The sequence below is a fragment of the Megalobrama amblycephala genome, linkage group LG5 (genome assembly GCF_018812025.1).
Source record: "Megalobrama amblycephala isolate DHTTF-2021 linkage group LG5, ASM1881202v1, whole genome shotgun sequence".
Taxonomy (NCBI): Eukaryota; Metazoa; Chordata; class Actinopteri; order Cypriniformes; family Xenocyprididae; genus Megalobrama; species Megalobrama amblycephala.
Window position 1 is genome coordinate 40,200,774 of NC_063048.1, and position 7,807 is coordinate 40,208,580.

The 7,807-nt window shown below is 38.0% G+C and overlaps 1 protein-coding gene across 11 annotated transcripts in view; it reads right to left on the reverse strand.

Moving 5' to 3' along the window:
- Positions 1 to 3,183, reverse strand: part of dtnbb (dystrobrevin, beta b) — a 69,715-nt gene extending 66,532 nt beyond the window's left edge. For 3 of the 11 annotated variants that reach the window (XR_007185084.1, XM_048192272.1, XM_048192271.1), the window contains exon 1: positions 2,705 to 3,164. The gene's annotated coding sequence lies outside the window, so the exon portion shown is untranslated. Of the gene's footprint in view, positions 1 to 2,704 lie in introns of all 11 variants that reach the window. The other 8 variants (XM_048192279.1, XM_048192275.1, XM_048192276.1 and 5 more) reach the window with 7 other exon arrangements.
- Positions 3,184 to 7,807: the final 4,624 nt, after the last annotated feature.

A 7,807-nucleotide genomic window follows, 5' to 3' on the forward strand; every position in this document is an offset into this window, starting at 1 on the left:
ACTGACTTTGGCGCTCTGAACCGCTGATTCGACACACTGATTCATTTGTGCTCCGAAGCTTCATGAAGCAGTGTTTTGAAATTGGCCATCACTAAATAAGTCGTTATTTTGTTTTTTTGGCGCACCAAAAATATTCTCGTCTCTTTATAATATTAATATTGAACCACTGTACTCACATGAACCAATTTAAATATGTTTTTAGTACCTTTATGGATCTTGAGAGAGGAAGTGTTCATTGCTCCCTATGGAGCTATCGGATTTCAACTAAAATATCTTAATTTGTGTTCTGAAGATGAACGAAGGTCTTACGGGTGTGGAACGGCATGAGGGTGAGTCATTAATGACATTATTTTCATGTTTGGGTGAACTAACCCTTTAAGAATCGATATTGGTTCATTAAAGTGAGAATCAATTAAAATCGAGAAATCAATTTTTTTTTTTTACCTAGCCCTAGTATATAATAATACTATAATACATTTTTAATAAATTAATTGTCATGCTAAGTACACACAAACATCATTAATTTGAAACATTGGGAATTATATTGGAAGTAAAAAACATACCTAATATAATATAAGCTAAGCTAGCAGGCTAATCAGGCAGATGTATGATATGCTAGTCCATAAACTAACTAAAAAAAACAGTAAGAACGAGAAAAGCTTGATTTCACAACCTATAGCTTCAGTTATATACTAATATGTCAATTTAAAAGACATCAATGGTCATTATAACGCATTTTAAATTATATAAATCATAACGTGATTTTGAAGGAATTGTAATCATGCGCTAAAAATACTACCCATTAAAAGTCTGTTGAACCAATGGGATCACTCGGGGTCCTAAAGAAGACACGATTTACTGGGGGGGACTCGATTTCTCACCACAATGGCTTCTTGAACAAAACACATTTAGGGCAGGATTTGATTAATCATTATAGTTTACTATTAGGGCTGGGTAAAAAAATATCGATTTCTCGATTTTAATCGATTCTCATTTTTACGAATCGATATTGATTCTTAAATCACAAGAATCGATTAGTCTGTTTTCAGTTGATGAATGAGCAGAATATGTAGCACCTCCCATCCAATAAATCACAATAATCTTTGTGCTTTGTTACTTTTGATATGAAGCAAAGTCTCAGATTTCAAATGACGTCCATCTTATGAGATTCAAAAAATAAATACCGTTTTGGCGCTGTTTAATGTGGCGTGACAGATCGCAGTAGCGCCTCAGTTAAAGAGAAGCATGTGATCATCCACTCCTCCACTTTAATACAGTTACAGCGCGAAATAAACATGCATGAACATCTGTAGGTATGTTAAAACATACAGTGCAACTTACCGAAATCTGTATCATGTCTCGTGTAATCGCTCAATCAGTGCTTCAAGCTCGGAAAGACGTCAATAAAACGGCTTGTAAACAATGTCACGTAACGTCACATTTACCTCAGAAAAACATATTCAGTGACCATAAACTCATTAGTCACCTAGAAAAATGAACTCTAGAAAGCAACATTCTGATAAATATAGCTATGCACCGTTACATATTCATTATAATTTTTAATGTTCTTCAATATTTAATGCATGTTTGAATAAATCCGTTATGACAGCCGCAATTTAAATGTTTATATTTCAAAAAAACGAATTGAAGTAGAAATATGATTAAGTCTAAACTTTATTTATTATAAAAACAGCATGTAATTTAAGTGTTTGTATATAAATTTAATCTTCAATATTATTATAGTAGTACCAACTGACTCACATGCGTAATTTACAGCATTAGTTGAGAGATTTTTTTCCTCTAGAAAATTTGCCATGTACTGTAACTGAAATACTACATATAAAATAATCGATATCGAATTGAATTGAAATCGTAATCGAATCGAACCGAAAGCATGTGAATAGTAATCGAATCGTGAAAATTGTGTCAATACCCAGTCCTATTTACTTTTGCTGTGATGTCATGTGAGTGACAGGTTGTCCCGCCCTCACGCCAGTAAACGCATCATCAGAAAAGAGAAGTGAGGAAGGAAAGTAATTATTGAATAACGATTACGAGGGCACATGAATAAAAAATAAATAATAACATGGACATATAAATCATTTATAATTAACACCGCAATATTCTTATATATATATATATATATATATATATATATATATATATATATATATATATATATGAATTGTCCATTTTGATTTCATGGTGATTTTAGTGGGGAGAAACTTCAGTGAACCAAATGAATCAGTGCAAGATTCGTTCACTCAAAAGATTCGCTCAAAGGCACCACTAGAAAGCATTATGTCATTCCTGAGCGTTAAAGGCACTGCTGACGTTATGACTTCTGGCTTCAAATCACTCCGTTCGTTTCGCTAGTCTAATCGCATCTTGCAGTGCTACTACTGAGAGAGTAAATATAAGGCCCAATATATAAGGCAGAAGTAACACACCGCACCTAATGACTCGCGCTTTGACGCGACTCAACGTGAGGATTTTTCATAAACCATCGGAAATACACACTCCTATATTTAAAATAGCAATACACCCCCAGCGCGATTAAATGACAACGTCGGCATACGGCCATATTATATTTATTTAACTCTCTATGTATCTTGAATGTTAAATAATAAGCTGATATGGTGTATAAACACATTTAGATGATATACGGTTTGTATGTGAAAGCATCATTAAGGGATGATCTTACCAGCGAGAGGAAATCACGCAGGTCGCGCGACCATCATCAGCATCTGATGAGAGCGATCATCGGTCTCGCGCTCGAGTCCTGGCGTATCATCATCATAGCTTCACTTTTTTAATATAGACTTACAATTACCGACCTACTAATACGCAATTTCGTAGCGCTGCGCTTCCCCATAGTCACATTTGCGCCGTGGTTACCGTTCGTTCCGTTTGATTCGGTCTTGTAGGAACTGCAGTACAGGCTGCGCGAGCGCTTCTCTGAGCATCAGCCAACAGCAGAGGACAGCAGAGCACTCCTGCCTTTCCCATGACTGAGCATCACTATTGCTCTTCATGTGCACGATTATTACAATGCCATTAGCCGACCGTTAGTTTTATTTAATGCTGTGCAATGTGCCTCTGCTCAAATATGCTGAGCAGCTTTTCATATACTGCCTGTATGCTTATTATGACTATGTCAAAGACATATAAAGAAGGTGTTTATATACCTAAAGGGGCTTGATATAGTTCTAAACAGAACAGAATAAAAGTCCTCTAACCTAGGCATAAAATTGTATTTACATAAAAATAATAACAATAGGGGAGAGTGGGGTAAGATGAGCCATTTTTTACTTATGTGGTCCGCAAGATAAGGGAAAATGAGGCAGAAGAACAATGAAAGTATTAAAAGTAAATTTCAGGATGTTTCCTATCATTTTAAAGGATTAGTTCACTTTCAAATTAAAATTTCCTGATAATTTTACTCACCTCCATGTCATCTAAGATGTTCATGTCCTTCTTTCTTCAGTTGAAAAGAAATTAAGGTTTTTGATGAAAACATTCCAGGATTATTCTCCTTATGGGGCGTTCACACCAGACGCGACTTGCGCGAATAAATCACGCTATTTGCGCGTAGTTGGATGCTCGAACACATTCATTCATGTGTATGACATTCACTTCACAACAGACGCAAATTTGCGTAACGAGAGGGGCTCTCCCGCTCCTTTATGTGTCCCAGACTTCCACTTCTTTCTGCACCCTGAACAAACACATCAACTCGTCAGCGGGGAAGTAGTTGTAAATTACAGCGAATAAGATCAATTTGCTGGCTTTAGCTAGCTTGTAGTCTCAATATATATAAAGCTCAAATTGAGTAAAGACCATTTTTTACAACTTACCAGATTGTCTGACCTCCTCACTCACTTTCTTTCAGGCAATCTTTCCTTTTTATTCCTGTTTCTATAAAAGTATGAAGATGTACAGCGATGATGATTTTTTCCTCCATGTTGTTTCGGATTTCTGCCTCACAGCTCGTTACGTCACGTCACTACTAAAGCAAGCTCCTGATTGGTTAACACAGCGCAAATTTTCGCCAAAGTTCAGATTTTTCAACTTGCGCGTTATGCGCGTCAAACACCCGAAACGCTCGATTCGCGCCACCTCATTCACACGTGTTGTGCCGCAGGATGTCTGCTCGCGTCTTTGCATTGACTTAACATGTAAATCACTCACGCTTAACGCTTCATTCGCGTCTGGTGTGAACACACCATTATAATGGACTTCAACAGTTACCAACGTGTTGAAGGTCAAAATTACAGTTTCAGTGCAGCTTCAAAGGGCTCTACATGATCCCAGAAGAGGAATAAGGGTCTAATCTAGAGAAACTATTGGTCATTTTCCAAAAAATAAAAATAAAAACCATATTTTAACCATAAATGGTCATCTTGAACTAGCTCTCTTCTTCTTCTCTATTTGAATTCCAGCAGTGTAGACACTGCTAAGTGTATTACTGCCCTCCACAGGTCAAAGTTTGAACTAACTGTTATATACTTGCACTAGCATATTGTATATGACAATTTAGTTCAAAATGATCAGAATACATCTATGACAAATGGTTCTAAAAATATGGCTTCTTATAAAAAAAAGTGTTCCTCTGGCTCAATTTACCCTGGGTTAGGGGTAAGTTGAGCCAAATCAGTAGGTGGGTGTAAACTGACCAACTGAATCAAACCCATGTGAAATTTTAAAGATAATATACCTATTTTAAAAACTAATTTAATACTCAAATTTCCTTTTACAAATATTTTTTGTAAAACTATTTTACAAATATTTCTTTTTTTAAAGCTAAATTAAACAACATACAACCAACCAACCAAATGAAGTTGAAATTTCAGTATGTTTAAGTTTGTATTTCTGAAACAATAAATCAAAGTTGTAACCTTCCCATAAACAGACTAAATAGAGAGTTTGCTGAGTAAAATTACATAAAAACTAAAGAATTAATAAATGTCACTGAAACTAATAAATATTTTAGTCAAATTGTTCTTGGTCTGGTAGTTTTTCTGCAATGTCGACCATGTTAGGCCATTAGGGACTACAGGTGGGAAGATATATATGATTAAACATCCTCTGGTTCGTATCAGAGAAGGATTTGGTGCACTTGTACACTATTCCTATCAAATAAACTCGAAAATAAAGATAAACTAAACCAGCTGTGTAATATTACATTGAAATGACACCAGTTTATACTTCAGATTTAACTTAAACGCATTGCCTTATGGTGGGGCAAGTTAAAACGCTGGCTCAATTTACCCCACATCATTTGGCTCACTTTGCCCCATAGCTGCCATTTTAGGAAAAGCTAGCTAGCTTACCAATTCAGAATAATATTTAGCTAAATGACTTGCATGGTTTTATACATTGCTAAATCACCAATATGCATCACAAATAGTTTTAGACCTGGACAAATTTGCTTTGATGAAACAGCCATTACATCTGTTAACTAAATTTTACTTTGACAAACCAAAAACAAACCAAGACAAACCAAAACTTTAATGACATCTGTAGGGTTTAATATGGAGTTGGCCCACCCTTTGCAGCTATTACAGCTTCAACTCTTCTGGAAAGGCTTTCCACAAGGTTTAGGAGTGTATTTATGGGAATTTTTGACCATTCTTCTTGAAGCGCATTTGTGAGGTCAGGCAGTGATGTGGCCTGGCTCACAGTCTCCGCTCTAATTCATCCCAAAGGTGTTCTGTCTTGTTGAGGTCAGTCAAGTTCCTCCACACCAAACTCTCTCATCCATGTCTTTATGGACCTTGCTTTGTGCACTGGTGCGCAGTCATGTTGGAACAGGAAGGGGCCATCCCCAAACTGTTCCCACAAAGTTGGGAGCATGAAATTGTCCAAAATGTCTTGGTATGCTGAAGCATTAAGAGTTCCTTTCACTGGAACTAAGGGGCCAAGCCCAACCCCTGAAAAACAACCCCACTTCATAATACCCCCTCCACCAAACTTTACACTTGGCACAATGTAGTCAGGCAAGTACCGTTCTCCTGGCAAACGGCAAACCCAGACTCATCCATCGGATTGCCAGACAGAGAAGCATCATTGGTCGCTCCAGAGAACACGTCTCCTCTGCTCTAGAGTCCAGTAGCGGCGTGCTTTACACCACTGCATCCGACGCTTTGCATTGCACTTGGTGATGTAAGGATTGGATGCAGCTGCTCGGCCATGGAAACCCATTCAATGAAGCTCTCTACACACTGTTCTTGAGCTAATCTGAAGACCACACGAAGTTTGGAGGTCTGTAGCTATTGACTCTGCAGAAAGTTGGCGACTTCTGTGCACTGTGCGCCTCAGCATGTGATTTTACGTGGCCTACCACTTTGTGGCTGAGTTGCTGTTGTTCCCAATTGCTTCCACTTTATGATACCACCAACAGTTGACCGTGGAATATTTAGTAGTGAGGAATTTCACGAATGGACTTATTGCACAGGTGGCAACCTATCACGGTACCACGCTTGAATTCACTGAACTCCTGAGAGCGACCCATTCTTTCACAAATGTTTGTAGAAGCAGTCTGCATGCCTACTGTAGGTGCTTGATTTTACACACCTGTGGCCATGGAAGTGATTGGAACACCTGAATTCAATGATTTGGAGGGGTGTCCCAATACTTATGGCAATATAGTGTATAGTTCAAGTCTTGGCTTCTGATTGGTCAATTCAGTGCTCCATTGCTAAAAATTCAGTGATCGCTATTGTTGTTGCATAGCACTTGATTTTCTAATTATAATAACATTTTAAAAATATTGAGAACATTTTTTTTTTATTAAAGTCACCATGAAATCAAAATTTTTTGGCTTTCATTATGAATATGTTAGACTTACTCTTATCTATAAGCTAGTGCGCTCCAAAACAATGACAAAATTCGTATTTAGAAGATATAAGCGTTCAAAAGTTAGTCTCTCACTTCTGCCAGAATGGATCAACAATTTTAGTGACATCACCCTACATTTCAGCTTCACATCAGATATTCTGTTCAATCAAATGCTCTCTAGAATAGCGCCCCAGTGTTGCCAAGTCCATGGTTTTCCAGCAGAATTGGGCAACTTTAACAGTGTTGCTGCGGGTTGTTTTTCATGTCGGCAGGTTGAAGCAACCCCATAGCATGATATTTAGCCCCTGGAATGCTAATTTTACCAGGGGAACCCCGATAAAAAAACATGGATTTTACTCCGCAGGATGTGATTTTTACTGGGGGACCCCCTGAAACATGATTGGGCTAGTTTTGACTAGCAATTGGGCGGGTTTTGTTCTGAAAACTTGGCACAGAGCGGATCATACGCGCAAATCCGCGCAGACCACAGAACGTATCAGACCCATTTGAATTCTGCATATAATTCTATTTTTTAAAGCAATATAGAGGAGATTAAGAGAAGAAACGGTTAGAGATTAAGGGTGCACTCACAATAGGCACGGTTGTCTTGAACCAAGCCTGAGCGAGATTGTCGAGCCCAACCGAACCGTGCTCTCGCCCACCTCTTCCAAGCGGGCAAGGGACAGCTAAACGAACCGCGCCCCGGGCACAGAACGGAGCGATCACTCTTGTCAAACTCGCTCGGGAGCGGTTCAGAGGGCCTAGTGTGAGTACACCCTAAAATTCAACTGCGATATAAACTAAATGCTATTGGCCATTTAAAAAAAAAACAGAGCAGCTGTTAGATATGTTCCTCCCTGTTTTCCTGCTTCAGTGGAAATTACATCAACACATTAAATGATGCTGTGCATTCCAAGACAATTCAGTGGGCCTTTAATAATTATGTAGTAAAAGCAATAAAAGCCGT